Source organism: Thalia democratica, chromosome 7 (assembly GCF_965202585.1).
Source record: "Thalia democratica chromosome 7, ktThaDemo2.hap1.1, whole genome shotgun sequence".
NCBI lineage: Eukaryota > Metazoa > Chordata > Thaliacea > Salpida > Salpidae > Thalia > Thalia democratica.
The window spans coordinates 12384774-12403442 of record NC_139171.1 but is presented as its reverse complement, the minus strand read 5'-3'; the positions used below and the strand labels follow the sequence as shown (position 1 = coordinate 12403442).

The 18669-nt window shown below is 24.7% G+C and overlaps 4 non-coding genes across 4 annotated transcripts; 2 read left to right on the top strand and 2 right to left on the bottom strand.

Annotated features, from left to right (window-relative positions):
- The first annotated feature begins 10872 nt into the window (after nucleotides 1-10872).
- Trnai-aau (transfer RNA isoleucine (anticodon AAU)) lies at nucleotides 10873-10946 on the top strand. Its single transcript has one exon. It is a non-coding gene; the product is annotated as a tRNA-Ile (tRNA).
- Nucleotides 10947-11249: 303 nt separating this feature from the next.
- Nucleotides 11250-11323, top strand: Trnan-guu (transfer RNA asparagine (anticodon GUU)). The gene has a single exon. It is a non-coding gene; the product is annotated as a tRNA-Asn (tRNA).
- Nucleotides 11324-12549: 1226 nt separating this feature from the next.
- Nucleotides 12550-12623, bottom strand: Trnan-guu (transfer RNA asparagine (anticodon GUU)). Its single transcript has one exon. It is a non-coding gene; the product is annotated as a tRNA-Asn (tRNA).
- A 303-nt stretch (nucleotides 12624-12926) lies between these two features.
- Trnai-aau (transfer RNA isoleucine (anticodon AAU)) lies at nucleotides 12927-13000 on the bottom strand. The gene has a single exon. It is a non-coding gene; the product is annotated as a tRNA-Ile (tRNA).
- Nucleotides 13001-18669: the final 5669 nt, after the last annotated feature.

Genomic DNA, 18669 nt, shown 5'->3' with positions numbered 1-18669 from the left:
GAAATTGTATAAGCTTAGTCTCTGTAGACGTTCGCCAATGTTTTCTTCGAAGTTTCAAAGAAAATAGAAATTTTATAAGAAGTCGCTGAGTGAATATACATTTATAAAATGTTAGCAAACGTTAGATGTGGTTAATTTGAATGATATTTAATTGTATAAACAACTACTTAAATTAAAACTAAATTAACAACAACTTAATTATAACTGAATTAGAACAACAATAGTAACTTTATTACAATAAAACTTAAGGAAAAAATATTTTTAAATTCTACGAGAAAAAAAATTAGAACTTATTTAGATTTGTTATTTTCGAAAACATTTTATAAATATTTAAGTCAAACCTGTTTGTAAACAAAATAAATAAACAGTTAAAAATTTGTAAAGTATAATTTAAAACCAATGTAAGATCAAACTTTTATTTTAACCGAAGAATCTTTAGTTTTAAAAAAAGAAGTATTTTAAGAGTAAATGCAAGACGTAATAATAAAAGCATACTACTAGGGCAATATTTATGGGAAACAATTTATAAAATAAAATTATTAAGAGAAAAACAATATAAAAAAAAATTGGTGTACGATTCGATAACTGAAAAGTTCATCTGTACACTAGAGCCTAAACTTTTTGAACGCTAAACAGTATAAATTTTATGAAACTTTTAGAAGTTAAAAGCTGTGTGTTAAAATCAAATCATGCACATTAATACTCCACTAATGTTTACTTAAGATATTACCCAAAGCTTTAAATGACGAAACTATAAAATATGTACTTATTAGCAGATATAATTGTTAACAGCACAAGCATACAAACTAGATTTAAATAGAGGTAAATCTACACCATCTGTCCAAACATTAGTGTCTAGGTTGTAAATTTCCATAGATTTCGGGGAGTCATATGATCCACCAATAACATAAGCGAGGTTTCCAACCCTGCAACAAGCGAAACTGCTTCTAGCGTGTATCATTGGAGCCATCATTGTAAATTCGTTTGTATCTGGTGAATACATCTCAACACTGTTAAGACTACCTTTTTCACCATATCCTCCAAACACAAAAAACTTATTTTTATAAACGATGGTTTTGTGACCACTTCTTGCTTGTATCATTTTTACTGGTGATAAAAATGTAGTTTTTGAAACTGGATCATACACTTGTATTGTGTTGACTGATTCTAGGTATCCATGATCATTAGACTCCCATCCACCAATAATCCAAAACTGATTAAAGTAATAAACAACAGCAAAACAACTTATTTCTTTTCTTGTTTTAATATTGCAATCAACAACTGTTTTGTTTTTTGTATCTAAAATCTTGCTTTCAAAATACGAGCTGTCATAAAAGTTTCGATAAACCAGAATGTTGTTTCCAGCTAAACATGATGCACAAAAATTAAACCTTTGATAAGATGATAGTTTGTAAAAGTCATTGTCCAGTGTTGAAAACCCTTTGTTGTCAACTACGTAAACTTTGTCGTTTATTTCATAAATACCACACATGTCACCTACTAACTGCGGAAACTTGTGTATTTTAACCCACTTTTTATCATCTAACAGATACTGGTAACTGTATTCGTGTTTAGCACTTACAACTACGATGGCTTTTGCTCTTTTTTGTTCATCTTCGGTAATATTTACTTTTTCACCTGAAATTTTATAATAAACGTTTTGCACAAACTGACACTTTCTTAAAAATAGATAACTTTATTTCACAAAAATTTTTTTTATTTTTGATTCAAAAATCTTATGAACTTTTTTTCAATTTTATTGTGTTTAATATAAAATATTAAAATTAAAAAAATACTAAAGAAATATTGTTTTGAGGTGCTTTGAATGATTTTGTAACAAAATTTTACACATGAAAACAATTTACTTATTAAATATTTTTCACATCTAAGTAGTGGCACTACATAAATAATTTAATTTAATAATATCAAAATCTAAATTAGTGTATACGTAATGATACTGTTTAAAAAATAATAAAAAACTAAAGCAGAAACTTAGATATTTTAATTAAGTTTGTAGTATCGAAATCAGTGTTTATAAAAAAATTAATTAAATGCGTAAGTTTTATTTCTATATATCATTTTTAATATATCATCGTATTTGTTACTTCATGTCGTTCATTACAACATGTTTGCCTTACGAGCTAGCATTTGAAATTGAGTGGATTTTGTTATCAATAAAAATTGAGTGCTCATAGGATGATGTTTTTAATCGTGTTTTAAGCAGAGTAAAAATAAATAGTTCAAGTAATAACAGTAAAAATAACTTAAAATATAAAAGTTTTAAAAATAAGATTTCTTAAGTGTTTTTATTAATTTTCTGTTCATCCTTTACCAGCACTAGTTTTGACATTTGTTAAAGGTTTGAGTTTTTTTACTAGTACAATATCTACAGACAAAAAATTCTTTTTAGCTAGTTTTGTAGAAAAATTAAGAAACAAATTAGTTTTGTTATAAAACTCAACTCACTCTTCAGAGCAGTGTAAAAATGTAATGAAAAAAATGAAAAATTATGAAACATAAATGTAGACTAACTTGTACTTAATATTTCTTTATCCAAACTATTTACTAAAGAAAATTTTTCTTCTGACTTCTTTACTTGGGATTTCAAAACTTTGTTTTTCATTTCTTCATTTTCAAGTTTTGAGCGCAAATTTTCTTTTTCATCTGAAGCCTTTTGTAAGTTTTCTTCCAACTCTAAATTCTTCTTTTCAAGACTTTCAATTCTTTCAGTTGAAAATTTTTGCAAGTTTGTAGTACTATCTTTATAAAATGCCAAGATGCATTTAGTTTCATCAGATGTTCCTCTGTGTACTAGCTCCGCATCTTCTTTTTTAGAAGGGTAAAGCTTTTGTACAAAATTGTTTTTTGTAACTGCAGATCCACATTCAGGACAGGTTGAATTGGTATCTAACCATTGCTGAAGACACCCATTGTGATACATGTGTCCGCAATTCAAAACTGAAATTTCTTCAGTACAGAAGTTTATATCTTCTTGACAAATGATACAAGACACTGACATTTTATAAAATTCTGGAACAAAATGATGTTACTTTTAGTTTTTTTAATCAAAATTCATAATGTGTTTTTCTAAGTATTAGTAGAAATAAAGTTTTAGTATTTTAATATTATACGTCAAATAATTATGATAAAAAATATAAATAAGAAATGATTTAGACATAAATAGTTCAACTTTCTATGATAATTATATAAACATCTATTACAAAATATGGATTGTGTTACAATTAATTTTTTAGTACTAATCACCACAAGTAAATTCTACTTATTTACTATTTATATATTTTAAAGATTTAATATTTTATGACTAATAGGTTTTACTTGAGACTAATTTATATAAGTCAGACAAGACATATTGAGAAGTAGCAATTACTATTAAATATTTCAATATGGAACTAATTGAGAAATATTTTTTTAAAGAACGACAAAAAATATTAAAAAAAATATTTTCAAAATATAAGTTACTTTTTAAACTATTTTGAATCACTAGGCAAAAGTAAAACTTAATAATAAACTAAGTTTTAGTGCAGTAAACTGTAAAACAGTTAAAAAATGTTCGACTATTCAAACCTATTTAAAAAGACTTAAAACAGCTAACTTAAGCTAAAATAAAAACTTTTATTTAATAATAAAATATAAAAGGCTTAATCAGGGTTGCCACTGATCAAGCTGAGAAAAATTTCCTGACTTTTCCTGACTTTTTACTCAAATTTTCCTGACATTTCTTAAACAAACTCTTAATTTAAACTTATTCTAAAATAAATGATCAAACACTTAAAACTATCTAAATCTTTCAATTTTATTTTTTACAGGTTAAAGCAACAGTTTTTTGCTACATTTAATCCTCACTTGAACCATCTGTATGATTGTTGTACTTTCAATAAACAACTCTATCATCAAGATATAGTCAGACTAAGCAAAAAAGTTGTAAAATAACCTAAAGGTAATACTATCTAATAATATAAAACATTCATCTAAAAAACTTAATACTTATATAAATTGTTCACTAATTGTTTTGTTATAAAATCATTAAATTAAAAGTCAATTAGAAAACAGTATACTTAAGTAACTTTAAAAATACATAAAAAAGTAAACTTTATATCTGTTATATAATATGTTTCCTTTTATCATTTAGTATTAAATTTGAAACATATTACAAATAAGTTAAATTACAATGGAATATACCTCTTTTATAACTTGTTATTCAAGTTTTAAACTACATTAAAAAATTATAAAGATGTATAGTATACAAATAAACTTGTTATACAAAATACTAAAATTGTATTAAATTATAAAAAACTTAATTATATACTTAAACAAAAAACACTTTAATTCTTGAATTATGAAATAAAAACTTATGTGTATATATTACAGTTGCACTATGGAAGTTTCCTTGCCACAGACAGGGTTGCCAAATATTTTTGTCAAACTTTCTTCAAGTTTTCAAAATTTGCTCCTGGTTTGTAGAATTACACGTTATAGGGTCTATTTTTAGTTTATTATAAAATTTAAGCTAAAAAATGTGTTAAATAGTCTAACGACACGGAAAAGATTTCTTATAGATTAATTAAATGTGTTTTTTTGTAAAAACTTTTCGATGATGACAAAAAGTTTCTATCTTTATTATAAATTTTTTGGTCAAATCAAAATTTTTCTACTTAACACATGTTAAAATTGTTAAAAATTACAGTTTTTTCCAGATATTAAGGTTTTTTGTCAACCCTGCACAGATAATCAATACCAAAAAGCCTACAAAAACTGCTTGTTCAAGTGAGGTTGTTGTTAAATACCATAATAGGAAATTTTGCAGTTGAATGAAATAATTTTTTTTTATTTTTACCAGATGAAGGCATTGGAAATTGAATAATTTTCAAAACTTCTAAAAAAATTTTGCAAAAAAAAAGCTTGACATAAGAACTATTAATTGGTTTTTACCATTTGAAGACTTTGAAAAATAAGGATTTATGAAAATTTGAACTGCCAATATTTAACTTTTTATTCAATTTTGTTAAATTTCCTTATCTTTCTTCAAAAAACTTTATTTTTTATGACTTTTATTTTTTTTGTTAAGTTTTTCCTGACTTTTCCTGGTTTTCTGTGTTTTCCTGTCCTTGTGGCAACCCTGCTTAATAATTTATTAAACATTTAAATATAGCTCAAATAATTTAAAGCAATTAATAACAATTAATGGTTTAACTCTATATTTAAAAATAGTATACAACAAACATACACAAAAAAGCTCTGAATAAGAATTCTTTCAGTAGATCTTCCACATAGTTTTGCAAATTACAACTGACTGCACAAGTCAATGTCTTTATCAGTACTTTACACACCTCACTAACCCTTATTCTGATTGGCTTATTAGGCTGTGGCGTGGTCATCAGTTCACTGACAAATATGGTCGTTTTGTCTGGCTCTCATATTCAGGGTACAAAACAATGAATAATTCAAGTAAATTAAGTACTTCATTACAGCATACTGTTAAATAAAAAAGCTAGCAACAGCTGTGCAAATAGCTAGTATCACCTTTTATAGTTTTTTAACAGGGTTGCCATTATTTAAATTGAAAAAAAACTAGCCTGCATTAATTTATACCAGGAATTCCTACTTCCATAAACGCTCTTGCCAGAAATAAGAAATATATATTGTCATTGTTTATTAGATATTAGCCCTTGACTAGCTAGTTATCAACTTACTTTATTGCAAATTTAAAGTTAATGCCAGAGAGAGCCAAAATCGCCAATTTTGGAAAACTGTGATTTAAACTTTCTTGAGGGAGAAAGTAACCTTTTTTGTAGCTAATAATTGAGTTTAAAAAAATGAAGCAACAATAAGAAATGTTCTTGTCAGAAGCAAGAAAGTCAGCTTGGTTGCCAAAAAACAAATGTGATTTATATTAAACTAGCACATATTTTTGATAAAACTGAAAACTGTGGTATGAGCAAGGTTTGAAAACTTTTACTGTTATGTAACCTTAAGCACTTAAAAGTCATTATGATAAACTACAGAAAAAAAAATCCTAGAATAAAATGATCCTGATGTCAAAAATCTTAGCCAGCAATTTTGAAAAAAAAAAGTTTACTTTAATAAGCAAAATCTTGCAAATAACCTAATTTAGGATGATTGAATTTTTAAGTCTTTAAATGACTAACAAATAAAAAACTCTAGCAAACTTAAATACCGCACATAAATTAAAAAACTAAGTATTTTAAACCACCAAATATGAAATAGAAATTTATTTAATATTAAATGTGTATAAGCATATTCTTTATTTACTTCTGGTTTTAGTTTTTTCATTTAGATAAGGTTAACAAATAATGACTGAATTAGACATAAATATTTCATTATTCCATGAAAAAATTCATAAATAAAAATATTATTTTTACTAAAAAATAACTTGGCAACAGCAATGTGTTTAACTTTCTGATAACTGTTTAAATTTTTGTCTTGTAACAGAGTTGCAAATATTAGAAGCGAAACAAATAGTTTGAATTAATTTGTACCAGGGTTTCCATTACTTTCATAAAATCCACTTGTCAAAAAAAAAAAGCCACTAATATTGATAGAATTACTTTACTATCTATTTACCTTTTTTATAGCCAACTCACTACTAACGCACCAGGTACCCAAAATTGCGCGCTTTGGTAACTTTAAAACTATCCTAAGCAAGTTTTTTAGCTCTAACTAAAAAATAATAATTTAAAAAATCCTTTGAGTTTTTAAGTTTCTCGTAGGCAAGCTTGATGGCTAAAGTTTAATTTGTAAAAAAGATAATTAAAGTAATAAAAGGATTATAAAAAAGTATTATAAATAAGTACTTATTAATAAGTTTTTTTAAATCATAAAAGTTAGTTTGAGAATTTGGAGAAAGTTAAGGTGACTTGAAATTTGTAAAAAACTATAAATAAGTTTAAGTCAGCTAATTTTTATATAAATTTTCAAGTCTAAAAGAGATCAACAAAAAAACAACTATTTATTTAACATTACTATTAGAATAATAAGTTATTTTTTTCAACTATTTAAAACCACTGAAGTTAAAATAATGATTTTCTTCTGTCTTAAAAATAGAAGGAAAACCATAGATTGTTTAAAATAAATTGTATATTTAGTTGAGTTTATAAGTACCTGAACAAATTCTTTAAATGAAAAAATTGAAATAGTAATACTATGTATCACTTAACATACACGACTAGTAGACTAAAAGTTTAATCTAATTAAAATATAAACTTAAACAAGCTGGGTCAGCAAAAAAAAAGTTTTAATTATTTAAACTTTATTTTTTACTCAACAATTAAAATTTTTGGCTGGGGTAGGTTAGGAACAAGGTTTTAAATGAATGAAAATAAAATAAAAACTTCTGAAAAATGCTGATGAACTATTTTTTTCTGATCAGCTCAGACTGATATTTAAGTATACTTTCCCTAGTATAGTAGGAACGTCAATATTTATGTTTACTAGAAAAAGTCTAAAAACTGAAGCTTTATTTTTGTGAAATTTTTTTTAATTGTATACTGAACTATTGCTCTCAGCTCTTTTAGCTACAACTACTTCAGCTCAATTATTTTCCCTTATAATGTAGTTTTATCTATAAAATACGTTTGTTTATATTTAGAAAAATCTTACTATAAAAACGTTAAAAATACTTAATAAAATTTTTTAGTTAAATACTTTTCCTCAATTTCCTAAACATTATAACCTCACACAGAATTTACTTAACAAGTGCAATAAGTCATACATATTGTTAAACTAAGTTAAAAAATTCAAATACATAAAAATGTGAACTTTAAATAGATAATTAGATACTAGCATGAGAATTAGAAACACCCAATACAGCCTAAACTTTTAAAACATGTTGAAACATACTTGAGTTTTTTTAACCAGATATAATTTGAAAAATCAAGATTTAATCAATACTAATTTTCTGAGGTTTTTCAAGTTATAAATCAACTATAGTGTTCAATTAAAGAAATTAAATTATTGACTTTTTTTAATTACTTAAATTTATTACAAGCTTAAGATTATGTGTGTCTGCAACTTTTTATTTGTTTAAATTTACAAATCAAACCATAAAATATGCTTAATTTTATTGAAAGAATATAACGGAAAGATTTAAGATAAAAAGCTGTAATTTTCAATGTAACACTGTCATGGGTGCCACTGATCAAGGTGAGAAAAATTTCCTGACTTTTCCTGATTTTTTACCAACATTTTCCTGACTTTTCTAAATCAAACTCTTATATTAAACTTAATCTAAAATACATAATCTAACACTTGAAATTATATAAAGCTTTCAACCTAATATTAATGCAGGTTAAAAACAACAGTTTTTGCTGAATTCTATCATCAAACTTCCAGTACCTCACTTAAACCACCTGTGTATGATTGATGTTTGTAATAAACAGCTCTATTAGCAAAATACTTGTATTATTACATTATAAACAAAGCTTGTCTGAAAAAAGACGCATTTTCTTAGCATTTCCTAGCATAAATGTATCTAAATAAACAAAACAACATATAAGGAACTTTTACAGTTAAAACCTTGAATTAATAACGAACTTTAACAAGTAAAATCTTTAAAAAATAACAACTTTTTACAGTTGAAACCTTAAAACAATAAGGAACAGTTTTTTAGAATTTCCTAGCATAAATGTATCTAAATAAACGAAACGACATATAAGGAACTTTTACAAATAAAACCTTAAAACAAACAAAAACTTAGTCAAATACTGTATTAAAATGTATGTACTAAAATTTATTTTCTCCGTTTTTTTTAGCACTTCAACCTCTTCATCTAATGAAGATATGGTTTCCTTTATCTGGTGTGCATTCCGTTTCAGTATACACATTAACTTGTTACATAAAATACTGAACTAACTGCTTAATTATAAAGAACTCAATTATTTACTTCAACAAAAAACACTTTGATTCTAAAATTATGCTAGATAAACTTTTGTGTATATATCACAATTTCACTATGAAAGTGTCCTTGCTACAGATCATCACTGCTAAAAAGCTTACAAAATCTGATTGTTCAAGTAGGGTACTTGTTCAATATGTTAATAGAAAATTTCTGCATTTTAATAAAAGATATTTTACTAATTTTTACCATTTGAAGGCTTTGAAAACAAGAAATTTTGTAAATTTAAACTGACAAAATCTGACTTTTTTAAAACTTTATCAATATTCCTGACTTTTTCTGACTTTTTTTCAGAACCCCCCATTTTTTCCTGACTTTTGTCGTTTTTAAAAATTTTTCCTGACTTTTCTTGACCGAATTGCGACCCTGTAAGTAGTAAAACAACATTGAAAAGACATTGTTAAGCTACTTCAAATATTATTATTATTTGAGTTTTTTTCCTATATGATAGAATTTTTGAGTCTTTACGAATTTTTTTTTACTTTACAACCTTTACAACAGGGTTACCAAATGTTTTTGGTAAAATTCCTCCAGGTTTTTAAAAGAACAAGTTTTACGGTCTGTTTTTATTTTAAATATTATTACTATTTATTTTGCCAATAAACCTGATTTAAGGCAAACTTTTTAAGTGTTTGTATTCGAGTACCGACTTTAATGTTGAGATATGGTATATTTGAGAAATTATATAAGAATGAAAATAAATAAAAAATGTTAAAGATAGAACTAAGTTATTTTAACTTACAAAACTATCAGCAAACTTATATACACATTTTAATGGTATATCAGTAAAGATTTTGGTTTTTATAAACTCATAAGTCAACAGTTATGCATTATGACGTGATAATCAGTTTTATATGCACAATAATCAACCGGTTGTCGTGAGCCTGGCTAGCTCAGTCGGTAGAGCGTTGGACTTTTAATCCAACGGTCAGGTTTTCTTTTTTCTTTTAAAACATTGACTTAATTAATTAATATTCAAATCTCATAAACGTTTCTAAATAAACAAAATTGTTTGTTAGATTTTAAATGCTCAATTTGATGTTATGCTTTAGTTAGCTCAATTTGTATTTAATTTATGATAATCAAAATTTTAACCATATTTGTATGATTAAATGACACAAAGAAAGTACTTGTTAAAATGTAAATTTAAGTAGTATACATTAATTTGATAACTTAGGACATATTAGAATTGTTAATAGAAGTTTTTTTTTTTAATATCATTATACATTGGAAATAACTTATAAAAAAAAATGAAATAATTACAAATTAAATCATTTAGCTGTAGTTACAAACTAATCAATTTCTTAAAAATGAAAGCAATAACTGCTACTTAACTCCAATTAAATTTATTAAGCTGGCTTAATTTAACACCTTACTTTTTGTTACCCTTTTTTTCACAATAGTTACAGTATAAATTTTATAAGAACTAATCAATATGAATATCTAAAAAGAAAGTATTTTTAGTCTTGTAAAGTAACATCACAATTTTTTTTCAAATATTTAATCTTCAACATATCACACGAAATTTTTAATGGATTGTTTTAGAACAAAAAGTCTACTAGATTTTGTATTTTTTTTAATTTTTATCAAATTAAATATAAGCGCAATTAAATGTAAACACCCATAGAAATTTTTAGTATGTAAGTTTTAAGTTTTAGAAATAAAAATATTAAATAACTTACAAAATTTATATGTATGTATATATAATTAGACAAAGTGTTATTAAAACTTTATCTTATACTAAATAATTCTACGAGAAAACGGGTTGTGAAACATCATTAATTTTAAACCAAAACAAGAGTTTAGTAAAATTAACTTAACCTTAAGACTTCACAGTTGTATGATAAACAGAGTTTTTATCAAGATAATTCCTTATGGTATTGTTGCGTCATAATACGCTAGTCAGAAATATAATGCTGAGGAATGCGTTCCAAACGTGTGGCCGGTTAGCTCAGTTGGTTAGAGCGTCGTGCTAATAACGCGAATGTCGCGGGTTCGATCCCCGTACTGGCCACATATCTTCCTCGTTAGTATAGTGGTGTGTATTCCCGCCTGTCACGCGGGCGACCGGGGTTCGATTCCCCGACGGGGAGATTTTTGTATACTTAATTTATTGGAATCGGTATTGTTATCCATTAATTATTTAACAACAAAACTATGAATTTATTCTTTCTAATCAAAATATATAATAACAAAAATTATAATAACATAAGATATATCAAATATTTTTTCAATTTATCTAATATTTTTCTAACAAGTGTTAGTAGTCTAAAGAACATTTTCAAGTATATAAAGTAAATATTGAGTTATTAAACAAGTCTTCGTGGCGCAATCGGTTAGCGCGTTCGACTGTTAATCGAAAGGTTGGTGGTTCGAGCCCACCCGAGGACGTTCTTTTATTTGTTAATCATTAAAGAGTGTGCAAAATTTTACACTGAGCGTGTTTTCTCACTTTCACACTTTTACAATAGTTTTAAGTTATTTTAAACATCCGATTCTTTAGATTGAGATTCTATCTTTTTTTTTATACATAAGTATTTCTTATCTTTTTTGATCTTCAAAAAGTTCGTTTTAAATTACTAGTTAACCTTCAATACAAACCCATTATCAAATTACTAATATTAAATTGGATATAGAAAATAGTAGGGTGGCAAAAAATCCTGGAATTTGAGAACATAGGCAAAATAAACCTGGAATTTGGTACAAAAAATGTAAGAAAAACCTTAAATTTTTTAAATTATAGTTTTTTAAATATGATAGTCAAAATCAGCCAATTATTGACAAGAAAACCTGTTTTATACGGTTTTTCTGAAAAATACCTATGATATATATATATATGAATAATACGTCTTTGGTTATGTATTTTTTATAGTTTTTTACTAAGAGTTTGATTTAGAAAAGTCAGGAAAAACTTTTTCAGTTCGATCTTTGGCAAACTTGTATGTTAAAATTTACAAAATTCAATATAAAATACATTAGGCATAAAACATTGCATCAGAAATTTTTATTTAGCTTTGCTCTTGTTTCGCTCTTAATTTTCTCTTAATCTAAACTCTATTCAGTTAGACCAATCAGAAATAGGCTCTTGTTGACTAACTAGACATGACATTCAAAACAATGTAAATGCAAGTAACAAAGTAGTTTAATTAATTAAAATAATAATTTAACTAATAATTTATCGGTTACTTACTAAAACTTCTGTACATTTTTTTAAGTCTAAAAAAGATACATTCAAATTTTTTAAAAATATCAAAGTTGTTAAATACTATACTTTAAAAATTTAAGTTTCTGCTTACATTTTTTGTACCAAACTCCAGGTTTATTTTGCCTATGTTCTCAAATTCCCGGATTTTTTGCCACCCTACTATTTTGTATATCCAATTTATTATTAGTTATTTGATAATGAGTTTGTATTGAAGGTTAACTAGTAATTTAAAACGAACTTTTTGAAGATCATAAAAGATAAGAAATACTTATGTATAAATAAAAAGATAGAATCTCAATCTAAAGAATCGGATGTTTAAAATAATTTAAAACTATTGTAAAAGTGTGAAAGTGAAAAAACACGCTCAGTGTAAAAACTTTGCACACTCTTTAATGATTAACAAATAAAAGAACGTCCTCGGGTGGGCTCGAACCACCAACCTTTCGATTAACAGTCGAACGCGCTAACCGATTGCGCCACGAAGACTTGTTTAATAACTCAATATTTACTTTATATACTTGAAAATGTTCTTTAGACTACTAACACTTGTTAGAAAAATATTAGATAAATTAAATAAATATTTGATATATCTTATGTTATTATAATTTTTGTTATTATATATTTTGATTAGAAAGAATAAATTCATAATTATGTTATTAAATAATAAATGGATAACAATACCGATTCCAATAAATTAAGTATGCAAAAATCTCCCCGTCGGGGGATCGAACCCCGGTCGCCCGCGTGACAGGCGGGAATACTCACCACTATACTAACGAGGAAGATATGTGGCCAGTACGGGGATCGAACCCGCGACATTCGCGTTATTAGCACGACGCTCTAACCAACTGAGCTAACCGGCCACACGTTTGGAACGCATTCCTCAGCATTATATTTCTGACTAGCGTATTATGACGCAACAATACCATAAGGATAAAATCATCTTGATAAAAACTCTGTTTATCATACAACTGTAAAGTCTTAAGGTTAAGTTAATTTTATTAAACTCTTGTTTGGTTTAAAATTAATGATGTTTCACAACCCGTTTTCTTGTAGAATTATTTAGTATAAGATAAAGTTTTAATAATATTTTGTCTAATTATATATACATACATATAAATTTTGTAAGTTATTTAATATTTTTATTTCTAAAACTTACATACTAAAAATTTCTATCGGTGTTTACATTTAATTGCGCTAAAATTTAATTTGATAAAAATAAAAAAAAAATACAAAATCTAGTAGACTTTTTGTTCTAAAACAATCCATTAAAAATTTCGTGTGATATGTTGAAGATTAAATATTTGAAAAAAAATTGTAATGTTACTTTACAAGACTAAAAATACTTTCTTTTTAGATATTCATATTGATTAGTTCTTATAAAATTTATACTGTAACTATTGTGAAAAAAAGGGTAACAAAAAGTAATTTGTTAAATTAAGCCAGCTTAATAAATTTAATTGGAGTTAAGTAGCAGTTATTGTTTTCATTTTTAAGAAATTGATTAGTTTGTAACTACAGCTAAATGATTTAATTTGTAATTATTTCATTTTTTTTTATAAGTTATTTCCAATGTATAATGATATTTAAAAAAAAACTTCTATTAACAATTCTAATATGTCTTAATTTATCAAATAAATGTATACTACTTAAATCTACATTTTAACAAGTACTTTTTTTGTGTCATTTAATCATATAAATATGATTAAAATTTTATTGATTATCATAAATTAAATACAAATTGAGCTAACTAAAGCATAACATCAAATTGAGCATTTAAAATATAACAAACAATTTTGTTTATTTAGAAACGTTAATGAGATTTGAATATTAATTAATTAAGTCAATGTTTTAAAAGAAAAAAGAAAACCTGACCGTTGGATTAAAAGTCCAACGCTCTACCGACTGAGCTAGCCAGGCTCACGACAACCGGTTGATTATTGTGCATATAAAACTGATTATCACGTCATAATGCATAACTGTTGACTTATGAGTTTATAAAAACCAAAATCTTTACTAATATACTATTAAAATGTGTATATCAATTTGCTGATAGTTTTGTAAGTTAAAATAACTTAGTTCTATCTTTAACATTTTTTATTTATTTTCATTCTTATATAATTTCTTAAATATACCATATCTCAACATTAAAGTCGGTACTCGATTACAAACACTCAAAATCTCGTTTTTTTTTTGTCTCGTATTTTAAATTTCAGTTTTTAAGAAAACTAAGTTTCATGGCAAGTCTTTTAAAGTTAAATAAGACATATCAAATTAATATTGGAATATGACAAGTTTAAAATAGTAACAAAGTATAAATTAAATTGGATATGAATTCTATAAAAAACGAAAAGCATTTAGTTTTAATAAGTTTTCAAAAACTATTAAATAACAACTAAATAAGAGTCTTAATACAGAAACTATAAGATATATAATCATATTATTAAAAAATATTATAAACAATACAAATAATATGATACTCATTTTGAAAAGACATCCCCTGATTAAGCCTTTTCTTTTCAGGTAATATTTCAAGCTAAATTGAGAGTGGCCTTACTAAACTAAAATAAATTAAATTTAATATTTGAGTTTAATTTTACTAGTTCTAATCGGAGAAAATCTAGATTGTTAATAGATCCAAAATAGGTTCATGTTCATAAAAAACAAATGTAAGTGACAAACTGTTTTTTTTATAATTTGAAGATCTCCAAATAATTTCACATGTTAAAAATAATTTATGCTAAAATTTATAAACCTCATAGTCTAAGGTGATAAAAAAAATTATTATAAACAGTTTTAAGAAAGCTAGGACTAGCGCATCAAATTTCATAGTTTTATAAGTTTTTAAATATATATTTAGAAAAATAAAAAAATTGCTTTGAAATAAAGTTAAATTGTCTGTTTAACTACTTTTTTAGCTCTTACTAGAAGAACTGTTAATTACAAATGATATAATAAATTGCATAACACAAATTAAGTATACTTTACACGATTCATTTGTTAAGCTCAACATTAAAAATTAAAAATTTTATAAGATGAGAGTATACATTCCATTACATTTTAATTATAATAAGTAGCACGTATTACTGTTATATTGAAAGATTGATAAAGTATCTTAAAAAATTATTTATACTAAAAACAAATATTCGAATGGTTTAAAACCTAAATTTTAAGATATTTTCAAATTTTATAGTTACAATTTTTTCTGCCATAAATTTAAATTTCAGTTTTTAAGAAACCTAAGTTCTATGGCAAGTCTTTTAAATTTAAATACGCGATATTAAATTAATATTGGAATATGACAAGTTTAAGATAGTCACAAAGTATAAACTTAATTTAATTTGAATTTTATAAAAAACAAAAAGTTTTATGTTTTAAAGGTTTTTAAAAAACAGTAAATAACAACTAAATAAAAGTCTTAATACAATAATTATAAGATATATAATCATATTTATAAAAAATATTATAAACAATACAAATAATATGAAACTCATTTTGAAAAAACATCCCCTGATTAAGCCTTTTATTTTCAGGTAATATTTCAAGCTAAATTGAGAGTGGGCTTACTAAACTAAAATAAACTAAACTAAACTCTACATAAGATAAAAGTAACTAAAAAAAAAAAAAATTTCATGAACATACGTAAAATTATCACTACAGTACATTTATAGCAAATTTATACTTAAAACGACTTTTAACTTATACTTAACCAAAACAAATACTTTAGATAACATTTTCTTACCAAAAGCTTGACATTTTTTTAAAAAACCTGTGGCTACCCTAATCAATAAAAACGGATAGAAGATAAATATTTCTCTGAAACAGTTTATTTTTACTAAATAGTTTTCACTTTACTATAATTGCCGAGCCGAGCTTTCAACATTAAATAGCTAGAATTTTAAAGTTGCTTTTAAAATATACTTCAAAATTACTAGTAGCTTAGCTATTAAAATTTGAAACAAAATTGTTCTGATAAAAATTGAATTCCTTCTCTTGTAGTATTTGTACAAGTGTAACTGTAAGCTAGAAAAACCATTTGTAATTGAAGAATGGATGTTTCAAAGCATATTCCTATACATTCAGCATTTTAAATTTGGTTATATACTGTTCAAAATTAAACTTTTAACACCCAACACAATTAATTTACGTTTTCAAATACAGACTAAAAATAATATAAATGCTTTACTTTTTATTATTTTTATTTTATTTTAATAATTTCTTTAAAGCTTAAACTCAACTTTTTTCGTTAAAACAATTAGTTTTGACTAATAGTAGGTTTCATAAAGTACTGTCTCATAAATTAGCTGTATTATTTATTGTTTGTCACTGGCTTGTACTTTAAACTTTTCTTAGTCAATAGTTAATTATCTAAAAGAGGATTGCCCCAAAACTTTAAATTTGACAATTAAAGCAAAAAAGAAAAGAAAACGATGACGTTTAAAAAAAAAATTAGAAAAATCCTAAAATTTTTAACATTTTTTTTATATTTTTTGATATAAAACTATTTTATAAAATTTTGATATCGTAAAATAAATCTGTTGTATACAATTAGTTTTTTTTTCTATTTTATACAACTTTTCTAATCATAAGACAATTTTTAATAAGCATCTAACTATTATTTTAAACTCTTGTACTGTTTAAGACAGTTATTTTATTTAATCATATATAATTTAAACATGTACTTTTAAAAACCTAGAAGAGATACATTATCCCAGAAACACTTGTCATAAATATATTTGCAAACAGAATAACATGTTAACCTTATCGAAAATTAGAAGTTCTTTAATTGAAGAGTTTGGTATGGTATTTATTATAAAATATTACAACCAAAGATCATGTTTAAGTTTTTTAACTAGTATAAATAACTTTTAAGAATCAGTTAGTTCTTAATAAAGTTTAAACATAGTTATGGTCTTTAGTGAGGTTGTACATTGCAATAAAACTTTACAACAGTTAATATTTGTACTAAACAATAGAATAATATTATATTAAGTATATAAAATTAACATTAGTTAATTTGTAAAGTAAACAAGTGTAGGCTTTTTAGTATATCTTTGATTTTATGATGAATTTAAATTTAAACTAAGTAAGAATAATATGAGATTTTGATAGCAATATGTTTTTAGTCTAAAAGCTATTAATTGTTATTTATTGTTTAATATACATATAATCATATCTAATAAATTTTTTTTAGACTAAAACCCAATATGAAATATGTCAGCATACAGCTAAACTTACAAAGATAGCAAAAATTGTTCTCAAAGTTTATTATATTTAGCTTGTTAAAAACAAATAATTGAAATGTTTTTACACTTTATTTGAAAACGACTGTAAATCATTTTAAATTTGCAAACCATATAAAAAAAACTAAACTAAATTACTTTAACTTTTATTTAGATAAATTATAAAAGTAAATAACTTAAGCATTGGAAAGCTTATCAACAAGTACAGCTAGTTCAGTTTTGAATCAAAATAAAGAACGTGAGGTTAGTGTATCATATAAGAATTTACAATCTGTTCTATAGTAATTTCAATATTTAAAATATTTTATAAGTAAACCTTGATACTCCTTTATATTTTTTTTATGCACGTTTTAGTATATTGTTCATTTAAGAATTATTTCTAACAAATTTATAAAACATGTTAAGTTGGGTTCGAATAATTGACTAATAAAAAGTCAATTAGGCAAACATATAGTTCAGGAAAGTTTAGTTTTTTTATTAAGACTGATGACTTTTTTTCAATATACGTGTATACTGTAAATATAAGCTAATCGTTTTGCTTTAATTATTTATAAGTACTTAAACTTAATTTTATATGGCCATATAGTATTTCAATTAGTATAATAAGTTTAATATTTTACAATATTATAGCAGCCTAAACAAAACATATACTGTACATATTAAAACTTATACAAAACTTATAATACGGTTTTTCTATGAAACATTCTAATTATTTTTAAAGATAGAATAAATAAAAACAGTTAAAATTATTTACAATTGTCTTGGACAAGACGTTAACAGGTATCAAAGCGGTCTGCGAGTCGATTACTCAGAAGTTCCTCGTAAATCAGGTTCTAGGACAAAAAAATTTGTGTGCCCTTTTTTATACTGTCAATAAAAAGTATAATAATTATAAGAATAATCTTTTTTATGCGAAAAAAATCTTTTTACATGCGGCAATATAACTAAATTTAAATAATATTTTTTAATGATTAGCTTAGAATTATGATACTGAATTATGTATATATACAAATGCAGAAGAATTATTTTATATAACTTAATTAACTTAATAAATTAATAAATGGATTTCTTTCTTTTTTTTTTATTTTAAAAGTACAATAAATTTTTCCAGCTAAGTTTGGAAAATTTAGAAAATAATCTCACAAGGACGTTTTCAACTTGGCAAACTTCAATTCAGGGTATCAGAAACATTTCTGATCTTGACCAGTTTCTATGGACTTTAGATCAAAAAAAATTATTTTGAAACTGAATTTAACAACAAGGAACAAGGTTTAGCAAAATATATTTCT